Source organism: Phocoena sinus, chromosome 15 (assembly GCF_008692025.1).
Source record: "Phocoena sinus isolate mPhoSin1 chromosome 15, mPhoSin1.pri, whole genome shotgun sequence".
NCBI lineage: Eukaryota > Metazoa > Chordata > Mammalia > Artiodactyla > Phocoenidae > Phocoena > Phocoena sinus.
The window spans coordinates 10797741-10811128 of NC_045777.1; the positions used below are offsets into that span (position 1 = coordinate 10797741).

Genomic DNA, 13388 nt, shown 5'->3' on the forward strand with positions numbered 1-13388 from the left:
GCGAAACCTAGGCCCCAGCTTTTGCACCATGATGCACAGGGTTGTACTTTTTGTACTGAACTGATAGGTGGCCTAGTGGTTATGCCCTGTACTACCATTTTGAGGATCTGGACTCCGTTCCTGCCTTGCTCTTTGGACCACATTGTCAATTCACACCGGTGGGTATATTCATTTTGGAGGGTGGGAACTGCAGCAACAGGGAAGCCAGAGACTTCTTCCTCCTTGGTCACCACCAAAGCCAGCACTTCCAAAATTTCAGCCTAGCCACATTCCTCAAGGAACGGGTTAGAGCTGGTTGCAGATGTGGGTTCTGAACAGAGAAATGACTTGTGCCTTGTTTAAGAGAAAATTTTGAAGTTGCTAATATTGTTTTAATCGTTTGCATTCTGCACTCTTGTGTATAAAATATATTAAGTATTCAATTACTGCTGTTTTGATGACCCAATCTCAAGAGTTGCTAAGCATTCAGAAACCTTAAAGATTCTCTGATCAGAACAGGCCTTTCCATGAACAGGTACTTGCTACCAAAGATGGATAGTGGTTGTTGATACTTAAGGGTACTTTTAAGACTTCGTTGCAGGTATTTTATAAAGATACACCAAGATAAATTTATGGGAAAATGAACTGGTGTATTCTTTGATACATAACCAGTTGGTGCTTAGGGGAGAATTTGCATTGGACATTTGCTACCAAGTAACATTTTGGTGAGTGAAAAGGAGGCAGCTTGGTTCAGGTATTCCACTAGAGACTTAACTAATTGCTTTTACAATTTGTTTAGTAATCAGAAGAATCAGATATATAATTTAAAGGGTATTGTAATCTTTAAATACTTTTTAGTATTAAGTAGATATAATTTTGACTTGAATTTGTGTTTGATATAGAATTATATTACTTTTTAAATGAGTAATATGAATAGCATTTCTTTGAGGGTGTGTTGGAGGTGAAGTTTGTGAAGGTGCTTTCGTTTGATTTAGCAAATTATACGTAAGATATAATGTTAACCGATGTCCTTAGTGGTAATAGCCATTTTTCCCCTGTGGGAAAACTTACTGTGAGCTCTTAAAAAGCATATATTCTGCACTTTCAAATGTTCCCTGATTTTGGCATTCCCTCTCCCTCCCACCAAAAAAAAAGAAAAGAAAAAAGGTCGAACAATTGGACTTGAAGGCTGGAATTTAGGTAAACTGTGAGGGTTCATTAAAAAGCCTCAATTAACTAGAGGGTGGGGAATGGGTATTCTATTTAATTGAACTTTAAGTAGAAGTTCCTTCTTTGTCTTGGCCCTTGTTGAAAATTTCCTAACACTGCCTTATTAGAGGCTGCTATACTTCGAACTAACTAAATCTTTGCTTTTTGGCTCTTACAGTCTCTGTGTAGGAAATAGAGGAGATTGGGCTATGAATCTCTAAAGACCCTTGTTCCTGTTTATTCTGAAAGTCATTGATTTTAAACATATCCATTGTGAATTTGTTTTGCTTAAATTTCTCTTTTTTTCCTTAAACCAGAGTGCAGGAAAAGTTCTAATACTATTTATATTAAAAATAAAACGCCACCATGTTGAACAGACTAAGTGTCAAGTAAGTTCTTGATTATTGTTATTTTGATGACCCAGTCTCAAGAGTTGCTAAGCTTCTAAAAACCTTGAACATTCTCTGATCAGAACAAACCTTTCCATGAACATGTACTTGCTCCCAAATAATCAGTAGGCTTTTATCAAGTAAAAATGAATTTTGATTTTTATTATTAACATACATGCCTACATTTATTATTTATATTTGATTGCTGAAAGCATAATTATATTAGGTACATTATATATTAAAGTAACTGCTTATAAATTTTGGAAGATGTTAAAAATAATTTTTAGAATTGTGAAATGTTAAATATTTAGCAGTCTGGTGGTTAATATATTTAAGGTGATGTACACATTTTGTGACTTCACATTTAATTGTGAAAATTTCAGTTTAACAAGGAACATAGAGCTATTCTGTTATAAAGGAGCAAGTAGGGATCCCTACCTTACGGAAAAAAAAGAAAAACTTCAGAATTTAGGTAGTATTTTTTCTTTTGAGAACCATGCATAAATAACAAATGGCATAAGTTGTAGTAGACCTTGATTTTGTTAATGGCTGGGTGGGTGTATACATAAAATACAGTTCACTTTTTTAGTGTTGAAATGACATTAAATACAAATAAAAGGTGCAAATATTGGAGATAATGTTTGGAAACAATACATTTGTGCAGAGAAAAAAATCAAATGTCAGAGTTTTTTTTACTCTGTTTAAATCTTAGATAAACTTTTTAAAAATGATGTGAAACTACAAACGTTTTTTTGAAATTCTTATTAGAACCTAATTTGTAGTTTACATCAAGGTGCCCAGTACTGTTGTGTAATGAGCTACTTGTTCAACCTAGACTTCCAAAGGACTTTCACTTTTAAAGAATGTCATAAAGTCTGTTATGTCTTCCAGAAGGTAAAATATTTTCCACAAGAGTGTAACTTTCATCTACTTGCCTAAGAGGCATGAACATTAAGAAAAATGTTGCTCACCTATGTAAATAATTTTAGTTAGATTCACAGAGCTTGATGTGTTATTAACATCACATGAACTTACAAAATTTTTTTCTCCCCTAGTTTTATGAGAACTTGTGGTATTAAGTCTTGAGCAAATGCCATGTTTGGCTGATGTGCATATACATTTTATGTTGTTAGTTTGGAAACTTGGCATTTGAAACTGGTATGAACCAAAGCCCCGCACTAATTAACTGAATTGGTATCTTGAATGTAGAGGCTGTTTCTTGTTTACATGTTGGCACTTTCCACCTTGATCGTTGAGACACTTTATAAGAACAGCCACCCATGTTTTGCCCAGCATGAGTGGCCACAGTTCCATGTGACTGCATTTTTGTTGTTGTTTGTTTGTTTGCCTGATCTTGTCCATTAGAAAGTGAGGAGAAGGGTGATTGTGCTCCCTCAGTCTCTTACGGTCTTAGTACCCCTTATACCTTTGTTTTGGTCATGACCTACCTTTGATATCTGCCAGTTTCGAGGTCGGCTTAAATGAGAATCCACATTCTGCCTCCCTGGAAAGAGAAGGCTCTCTACATATTAACAGGCCTCTTAGATTGGGATATATATATATCAACTTGATTATATGGGGATATGCGTGTATATATAGGAAGTCACGGATAAAATGTGAGCCAACTATGTAAAGTGAGTTTTGATTTAGGGGTGCACATTTTTGTTCTAATACGTGTAAAATGCAAAATTCTTTTCACTGTTTCCTTGCTTGGTTCTCTCATCTCCGTGTATGTGTTCCTGTCCTTTGCCTTTGGGACTTCTTTGAGATGCACTCACAGTCCTCTTTGGTTTTATTGATCCCTAGCTTAGTTCCAAGACAGCAGCGAGAGAAATCCTGATATCTCAAGAATTTTAGCAGTGTTCCAGAAATAAAGGTTTGGAAATTAAGAGAAGAGCATAAAAGACTTTGAATAGAATTACCAAGGGAAGGCTGCCCTGAACATATGCCACAGTTTAAGATTGAGTTATCATTCAAAAACATGCACATGATCTGTAAGAGACTCCTGCATTGACCATCTCTTAGAATTAAAAATAAATCCCTCGGGCTTCCCTGGTGGCGCAGTGGTTGAGAGTCCGCCTGCCGATGCAGGGGACGCGGGTTCGTGCCCCGGTCTGGGATGATCCCACTGCCGCGGAGTGGCTGGGCCCGTGAGCCATGGCCGCTGAGCCTGCGCGTCTGGAGCCTGTGCTCCGCAACGGGAGAGGCCACAGCAGTGAGAGGCCCGTGTACCGAAAAAAAATAAATAAATAAATAAATCCCTCCACATCCTAATTCCTTTTCCAGTAAGGGTATAGATTTGTACTTGAGTCACTTAGCTTTGGGTTGTTTGTGTTTGTTACTTCTCATATGACTTGGTTGATGTCTTTAATAAGGATGAACTATAAGTGTATAGGCCCCCTTGCTGGCCTTTATGATATTATAATATTAATAATACTGGTGTCATTTTTCTAAGCACTTCATAAACCATTCTCAGTTCTCTCAGGACTGATTTCACAAGTAGGGAAATCAAGGCACTACCGTGTGCAGTGATGAAGTGAGCCATGGAATATGTCTGGGCTGGTTCCCAGGTCTGTGTTTGGAACACAGGCTTTTATAGGGCCCCTGTGAGCTGTTTGGCTAATGAAGACCCACACATGAGTGCTTCATAACTTCTTAGTGATGTTTTGTGCTTGGATGTTAGCTAACAGCCAAGGATCCCAAGTGGGCTCCGCAGTTAAAGCAGTTAGCTTCACTAGCTTCTTTACCAGTGAATTGTGCTGGTGGTAGTTAGTTGAAGTAGCAACTGTATAAGGTTTGAAGTTGCCTGTATAAGGATCTAAAAAGAAAGTTTGTTTATGGTCCATTGCTTTTCCCAGTGTTTTGGTTTAGGGCAGTCTTGTTCCTTCTCTACTCTGAGCAGTTATTTTTGCTTAAACAGATAATTGCTGGCTTTTGCCCTCTGCCTTTTCTTTTTCTGAACCCTCTGTGCCCCATTTAAGAGCTTGTGGAAACCTGTGCTTCTCTTGAAAATCTGTAAGGCTTTCCTTTTCTGATGGGAGCTGGCAACAATTGAGGACCTATATGAGTGGTCTCTTGAAACCTGATATATCTGAAGAAACTTCTATCTAGTGGAAATGTGGTGGAATTTATTAAATGCACGTTTAAGTCAACAATTAGAATTCTTGATCTTGTGAAAGGTATGAACTGAGACTGGGTGTGTCCTAATGCAGGGAGTGCTTAGAATCCTGGTTTGAGATCAGAAAAATATAAATAAAATTTCTGTGGAAAGTGTGAGGATTGAGCCATCAAGTGGCAAAACCTGCTCTAAGAATAATGCTTTCGCTTAAGCCTTGACTCTAGGAGATAGCTTAGAAAAACGTGAGAAGGTGATTCAAATAAATTACATATTTTGTTGCTCAAGAATGGTGAGAAAAATACATTTCCCATTACTATGGGAAAATTATTTTGAGTAGTTTTGAGACAGCATGGAACACTTATTAAGGGATTGAAAATAACCTACTTTTTGTCTTAGGCCATTTAGATGAAGACCAGTAGCATGCTTCTGGAATGATTATAAATGGACATATCTGGATGTTCTCTTAGGCCTGCTCGTTAATTGATTTCCCTTTTTCACACTTCTCTTAAGCCAGGTTGTTCACCTGTATTGACAGCAAGCAGCACTAAGCCTAAGGAGTTCTTATGTAGGCAGCATGGTGTTGGAATCACTCCCACAGTATGTCTTGCTGGAATGCCTATTTAAAATGGAGTAAATTGGGAAATGCTTCCCATCTCACAGTCTCCCTGAAGCTAGATTGGGATGTTAGAGATGTTCTCAATCGTTTTTGTCCTTTTTTAAGTAGTGAGGTATCTTTCCCCCTTTCAAATAAAATTTTATGTGAACTGTAGTATATAAAACTGATTAAAGGGGCAGCTTTCACATTGTCTCTTAAATGTCAGCTTCCCCTCCATCTGTATATATCTCTTACAGTCTCTCAGCACACTCTGAGAAGTATACCCTGAAAACCGTTGGTTCCGTTAGTGTTCTAGAAGTTCTGGTGGTCACAGCTAGGGTTCTTGTCTGAAATCTAAATACTCAAAAGCAACAGGATAAGCAGCAGCGGTAATAACAGTTCCTAGTTGTAGGCACTAGTTTTTTAGTCTGAAAGCCTTAAAAGAGGAGTAACCCAAATTTTATATTATAGAAATATATATATATATTTAATAAGCAGACTCTAGGTCACACCTTTATATTTCTAAGTCACCTAGGTTTATTTTGGGTACTTGCGAATGTTCTATTGCATAACCGTTGTAAGTGCCACAGAGCTTGTAAAGTTAATATGCTAACTCTAACATGAATGGCTCACACAAATATATAAAAAACACTCTTACGTGTGAGTATAAATGCACATTGTAATGTGTACAGGAACAGATGTGTGGCAACCACATCTGATTCTCAGGAATAATGATAGTCTGTGCTTTTTAAGAGATTATATCCTGGTATGAACTCATAAATTTCAGAGTGATTGCTCCAGTATCTGACCTGGTTTAAGGTAATAATAATAATAACTGCTTTAAGTATTAATTGGCATCATCTTATTTAATCCTTCTGACATTTGAACAGTAGAATGGTGTTATACTGGTTATACCATAGGAGACAGACCTCCAGAGGTAAAGTAAGATTTTTAGAGTCACAAAGCTAGTAAGTGGCAGAGCAAGGATTTAAACACAGATCTGTCCACCTCTAGAGCTATATTCTTTCTTACTACATTGTACCATCTTTTCTAGCAGGGGAAAGCTTTACTGTACTATGTTACCCTACTTATTATAGAAGTTTAAAGTTATGAGGGAAAAAATCTTTACACGTGGCTGAGAGGTAACCTAAATATTTGTTCATGAAACCAGTGTAGTCCTACTGGAAAACACAAATTTTGATGTTGGCTATAGGCTTTATACTTAAACTTCTTCTCTCCGTCCTTGTGCTGTCATTTCAGTATCTTGTTACCTTATACCTAAAGTTCTGGCTATTTTGCAGATGTTTCAGATTGAGTAGGTAGGTCTGGAATGGGTGTAAGCTCCCTCAAGTGATTGTCACAATGGCTAGGCCTGGTATCCACTTTTCTACTTAATCTACTTACTCCAGACCTTTTTTAATGGGACCTGCCAAACACAACCAGATTAATTCTCTCAAAGCGCCATTAAAATTGTATCACTTCTCTACTCCAGTAACTGCAGCATCTCCTCAGTGCCTGCTAGACATGGCAGCAGGCTCTAGCTTCACACTCAAGGCCTCCATTCTATCCCCATCCTGCCTTTCCAGCCTTGTCGTTTATTACCACTCAGAAGCTTGACACAGCAGCCATTCTGACTCTCTGCAGTAGTTCCTAAAACTCTGCTTTTCCACCTCTGGAACTGTGCTAGGGAGACTTTTTTTTGCAGTGGGTGCAGATTCTCCAACCTAACATAGTGGCCGCAGCTCAACAGCTACTTCCGCCCTCTCCTGACTGCCCCTGCTGAGAATGAACTGTCCCTCTTACAGAGCCTCAGAGCATCTAGTTTGTGACACATCTGACATATTGCATCCTTTCCTGTATATATTTATGGGGTGTCATCTCTATAAGACTTTTGTAGGCAAGGACTGTTCATTCATTCTACACTTACTGAGTGCCTGCTATGTGCCGGCCAATGAAGAACGTGTTAGAGAATATAGCAGGGGAAAAAAACCAGTCAGGGTCCTTGTAGTGGACATTCTTTGCCTTGAATAGTGAGATGGCATCCTTGTCCTCCTGCATATTTTAAGGGTTCTATTTAGCCTATCAGTTGAGATAAGGACAATTAATCTGCGCTGAAAAATGATTCATAGTGATTCTAATTTAAAGACATAAATATCTCTTTACTAGTTGTATGAATTATACTTTCAGGTCATATTTTACTAAATCTCTTGAGATCACCTGTGATGAGCATTTAAAATAAAACTTTCTAAGTCACAGAGTCATTGTAATTTTGGTGATTGATAATGTGGTGAACCAGGCTTTTTATTTCCCATTAGATTCTTGGTTTGTTATTAATGAGCCACACCAATATGAAAGAAAATAAAACTTGCGTAAAATTACTAAAATTAAATTTTTCATCTTTCTGTTACCTTTGAAAAGGCTTCCTGTTTTATTTTTCCTGGGACCTCTCCCCTTTTACAGTTCTACCCTGTAACTGTTTGAAAGAAACTTAAGGTGATTTGAAAATTTAATACATGGAAATTCTGTGAAAATCATTTCTGTACTGCTGCTTCATGCTCTAGAATCATTTCAGTTTTGCAAAATTAAAAATAATTGAATTCATTAAAGTAACTCTAGCTGGATTAAACTATTAATTAAGGCAGAATGAATTTGGGCCTTTGACGTTGACAAAAGTGATATATTCCTCTGTTCCTGGCCTCTTGGAGTGGAGCAGATTTGCCAGGAAGGTGAACTCTCTACTAAGTTTTTTTTTTTTTTTTTTTAAGTGCTTAACAGTTTGGGGGCTGTTGATATATTACCATAGAGTCACTCGTTTAAAATTGTCCAAAATGGTCTGGAAATTTGTAAAGGCCTTCAAAGTTGTTCTTTTACATCCAGGACTTGCTCTAGAGGATCTATCCTGTTCAAAGGAATCTTAAACAGTCTTAACAGATGCTTAATATTCATAGTTTTGGCAAAGAGACCCATCAGTGATAAATGTCTCTGATTTTGAACCCAGATTGCCCTGCTGATAAAATTACAAGCAGCCTTATCGGGTTCCATATTCACTACTCTTGTCTTATGTTTTCTAGTAGCCACTTTTTTTTTAAACTTTATTTTTAATTGTGGTAAAATATACATAACGTAAAATTAATTTATCATGTTAACCAACCACTTTTACGTATACGGTTCTGTGACATTCAGTATATTCACATTGTTGTGCAGCAGTTACCACTATCCATCTCCAGAACTGTCTCCATCTTGCAGAACAGAACACTCTTCCATTAAACAGTAAATCCCCATTCTCCCTCCCCACCAGCCCTTGGCAACCACCTTCTACTTTCTGTCTCTATGAATTTCACTACTTTTAGTATCTCATATGAGTGTAATCATGTAATATTTGTCTTTTTGTGACTGGTTTATTTTGCTTAGCATAATATCTTTGAGGTTTATCCATGTTTTCAGTAGCTACGTTTTTAAAAATAAAAAGTAAAATTAATTTTTATTTATTTATTATTTTTTTTGTGGTATGCGGGCCTCTCACTGTTGTGGCCTCTCCTGTTGCAGAGCACAGGCTCCGGACGCGCAGGCTCAGTGGCCATGGCTCACGGGCCCAGCCGCTCCGGGGCATGTGGGATCTTCCCGGACCGGGGCACGAACCCGTGTCCCCTGCATCGGCAGGCAGACTCTCAACCACTGCGCCACCAGGGAAGCCCAATTTTAATTTTTAATCCAATATATCCAAAGTATTGTCATTTCAACATGTAGTCTATTTTTGGAAGGGTATTTATGAGATATTTTGCATTTTTATCATACTAAGTCTTGGAAATCCCAAGTATATTTTATGCTTAAAAGCATATCTCAGATGGGCAAAGAAGATGTATAAATGGCCCAAAAGCACATGAAAAGATGCTCAACATCACTAGTCATTAGGGAAATGCTAACTAAAACTACAATGAAAATATATCTCACACCCATTAAGATGGTTAGTGTTTAAAAAAAAAAGTGTTGGTGAGGATGTGAAGAAACTGGAACTGTACACTGTTGGGAGTGTAAATGGTAGAACCACAGAATTACCATGTGATCCAGCAGCAGTGTCTTGAAGAGATACTTGTACACCCATGGTCATAGCAGTATTATTCACAATAGCTGAAGGCGGAACAGGTGTCCAACAGGTGAATGGATAAATGTGATATATACATAGCATGGAATATTTTTCAGCCGTACAAGGAAGGGAAATCTGACATGATGCTCCAACTGGATAAACCTTGAAGGCATTGCTAGGTAAAATAAGTAGTCACAAAAGGACAGATACTTTGATTCCACTTACGTGAAGTACTTAGAGTAGTCAGAATCATAGAGGCAAAACAGAGTGGTGGTTGCCAGGTGCAGATGGGTGGGGAGAAATGGGGAGTTACTGTTTAATGGAGATAAAGTTTCAGTTTTGCAAGGTGAAAAGAGTTGTGGAGATGGATGGCGGTGAGGGTAGCACAATAAAAGTTTAAAGCACCTCAATTCAGTTCAGACTAGCCACATTTTAAGGGCCTAATAGCCATTTGTGCCTAGTATCTGCCGTATTGGAAAGCATAGTTTAAAAATGAATTTATAAAATTTTCAAGCAACATTGGTTTTCTTGCTGCTTGAGTAAATACTGAAATACATCTCTTCCTTTTGTTGTTTGAGAAAAATTATGCATGCATAAAATCTGGAAGGATAAGTATACCCCAGTATTTACTATTGTCTTTGGGTAAAATTATTTGTGTTCCTCGCCTTATCTACATCTTGTAATCTTATACTAGGCCTAATTGCTTTTTTTTTTAACAGCTTAAGATATCTTTCGTATACCATACAATTCACCCATTTAAAGTGTATAATTCAATGTTTTCTAATATATTCAGGGTTGTGCACCTATCACCACAATTAATTTTAGAATATTTTCTTCACAAAGAACCCAGTACCCCTTGGCAATCACCCTCTATTTCCTCCAGCCCTAGGCAACTTTAATCTCCTTTCTGTCTCTGAGATTTGCCTATTCTAGATATTTCATATAAACGGAATCATACAATAAGTGGCCTTTTGTGACTGACTCTTTTCACTTGGCATAATATTTTCAGGGTTCATCATGTTGGAGCATATATCGGTATTTCACTTTTTTATGGCTGAATCATATCCCATTGTATCAATACCATGTTTTACTTAACCATTTATTAGTTGATGGAGATTTGGGTTGATTTTCCTTCTTGGATATTATGAAGACTGCTGAGAACATACGTGTACAAGCTTTTGTGTGGGCATATGTTTTCATTTCTCAATTGCTCTTGTAACAAGAATGAACGGAATTTGGCAGGGGAAAGGAGGCTAAGAGGTAGTTAGTTGAGAGCCGACTAGTCTCCTGCCTACCCCTGCCCTTTAGAAAAGGAAAAGAGATGACGAAAGCCTCTGCTTTTCCCAAGCAATTTTCAGAAGACTGTGCTTTGAGTATTGATAATGGATAACTGGTCCATTATCAATAGGAGAGACATAGGATGTATCTGGTTTTTGAAAAGGTATTGTTTTGTTGAAGGATTCTAAAATTGTGGTTTTCATTTTGCAAGATATTACCATTACAGGGACTTCCCTGGCCGTCCAGTGGTTAAGACTCCTCGCTTCTACTACAGGGGGCACGGGTTTGATCCCTAGTTGGGGAACTAAGATCCCACATACCGCACAGTGTAGCCAAAAAATTTTTTTTTAAACTTTTAATTTAAAAAAATATATATATATATTACCATTACAGTTTGGATAGAAAGATATCCGTCAGATGTGACCATCTAGTGACTGTTGGCATCCACGGTGATGTTAAAAGCGCTTTAGGGCAAGTGGTCTCAGAGCTGAGTTCATGTTTCACTTCTTCGGATGTGATGGGACCATCTGACCTGAGGTAAGTGTGTGTATTCTTTTTTTTTTTTTTTCCGGTACGTGGGCCTCTCATTGCTGTGGCCTCCCCCGCTGCAGAGCACAGGCTCCGGACGCGCAGGCTCAGCGGCCATGGCCCACGGGCCCAGCCGCTCCACGGCATGCGGGATCCTACCAGACCAGGGCACAAACCCGTGTCCCCTGCATCGGCAGGCGGACCCCCAATCACTGCGCCACCAGGGAAGCCCTGTGTGTGTATTCTTAATCTCTGTATCTCTACTTGAGCTGGTTTGGCTGAATTATTTATGGTTATTTCAACCTTGGGTATTAAAGTTCTGGCACTTTCAGATGTGTGTATATAACATGCTGTTGTTTACTTTTAATTAACGTCAGATCAGAGCTTCATCTGCATGGGTAATGGGAAGAACACTGCATTCTAGGTCTCAAGATGACCTTGAGACCCAGCTCTGTCATTGACACGCTCATCACCCTTAAGCCAGTTGCTTCACCTCAGTTGCTAATCTGTAAAATGAGAAGAGTTTAGATTAGGCAAAACCCTAGGTTCTTTTCAGTGATTCAAAGTGCTGCTTTTTCATAACTGGTTTTAGTTGGAATATGAATCTCAATCTCTTGTCTCCTAAGGTGTGTACTTTGTTCTTCATTTTGGAATTAGAATGTTCATGCCCCTTCAATTGAGAAGATACTTAAAGACTGTTGATAGTTATTTCTCTTCTAATCAGACATGGATTCAGAATAGCGTATCTTTTTCTCATCAGCTAAACCAGCTAATGCTGAAAAAGGCAGCACATATGCAAAAAAAAAAAAAAAGGATTGATTGTAGTTATATGTGTAAAGTGGCTGCCACCAACACAAATGCACCTTTTAGGAGCATTAATTTAAAAATAATATCCAGAATTAGAGAAGTGTTGTCCCACTTGACCTGATTATGTCACATCTGGAATAACAGTTTATTCAGGGCACCACAGAGATTGACCAACTGGAGCCTCTTCATTGGAGACTGGCGTAGGCGATAACAGAAGGAATGGTGAAAAGAACTGAGCATGGTTAACTTGGAGAAGGGGAAGTCTTGAGAGGGAAGGAGGAAGTGTCTTAAAAACTTGAGAGGCTGTTAGGTGGCTATGTAATTAGACGTCTGTAGCTGAACTGAGAGTTGTGGGCAGGTTACAGAGCATTGTAAAGAGTAAAGTTGTGAACAGAGCTGTCCGGTGTGGGACAAGATGCCTGGTGGGGTTTGTGCTTCCTTCACAAAGTAATCAGGCAGAGAGTCTCTTAGAGCAGGGTTGTTTGTGGACAGGATTCACACATTGTTCATAGAAGGTGGCCAAAAGTATTACTGTGATAAAACATTTTTGTACAGGATGCTGTATTTAGATGAATACACTCATATTGCCTTGCGTAACCAAAGAAATAGTTACGAAAACTTTCTTCTTTTTCTTTTATTTTATTTTACATCTTTATTGGAGTATATTGCTTTACAATGGTGTGTTAGTTTCTGCTTTATAACAAAGTGAATCAGTTATACATATGTTCCCATATCTCTTCCCTCTCCCTCTCTCCCACCCTCTGTATCCCACCCTACGAAAACTTAATTATAAGGAATTTGATAATTGATTTGGTTAAACACTTGAAGAAAACCTTTTTTTTCTGAAGTGGAGGCAGTTTTATATTTGACACTTTACTCAGTTAATTGGGTTTCTTTTATTACCAAACTGAAAGAATAGTAAAAAATTAATGCAGTTAGTAGTTAAGAACAGAAGAAAAATTAGTTACATTTCCTGCCTGCTTCTTATCTTTATTAACAGTGTTCTAATATGATTATCCTAAGCAACATAATTGATGTTCATCATTTAAATTTAGCTTTTGGTGCAAGTGTGTCTTCATTGGCAAAGTAGTTTCTCTTTCTAATCCTTCTGGGCTTTCCAAATACTCCCTTTTTTAGCCTCAACACTACTGAACATTTTCTGGTGAGATGGAAAAGAGGGAAGACTAAAACTTTGCTTTTTTACCTCTGTCATGCTGCACAGTTTTATCTGCTAATCCAGAAGAGCATTCTACCCCTGGATAGTCAAGACCGTTCCTTGTTTCGTGGTATTTGGGATTGAGGAAGAGAGGAAAAAGAGGAGACCAAGCTGCCTTTATGTGAAGAGCCGAGCCTGTGGCATCCAGAAGGTCTTTTGCCAAACCTTATAGGAAATTGAAAGAT

General features: G+C 38.1%; 1 protein-coding gene across 4 annotated transcripts in view; it reads left to right on the plus strand.

Annotated features, from left to right (window-relative positions):
* Nucleotides 1-13388, plus strand: part of ADNP (activity dependent neuroprotector homeobox) — a 31130-nt gene that overhangs the window by 2669 nt on the left and 15073 nt on the right. Inside the window, exons 1-2 of one of the 4 annotated variants that reach the window (XM_032606617.1) lie at nt 37-158; nt 1506-1577. The exons of 1 other annotated variant lie outside the window; for it this stretch is intronic. The gene's annotated coding sequence lies outside the window, so the exon portion shown is untranslated. Of the gene's footprint in view, nt 1-22; nt 159-1505; nt 1578-12820; nt 13355-13388 lie in introns of those variants that run through there. 2 more of the 4 variants (XM_032606614.1, XM_032606618.1) reach the window with 2 other exon arrangements.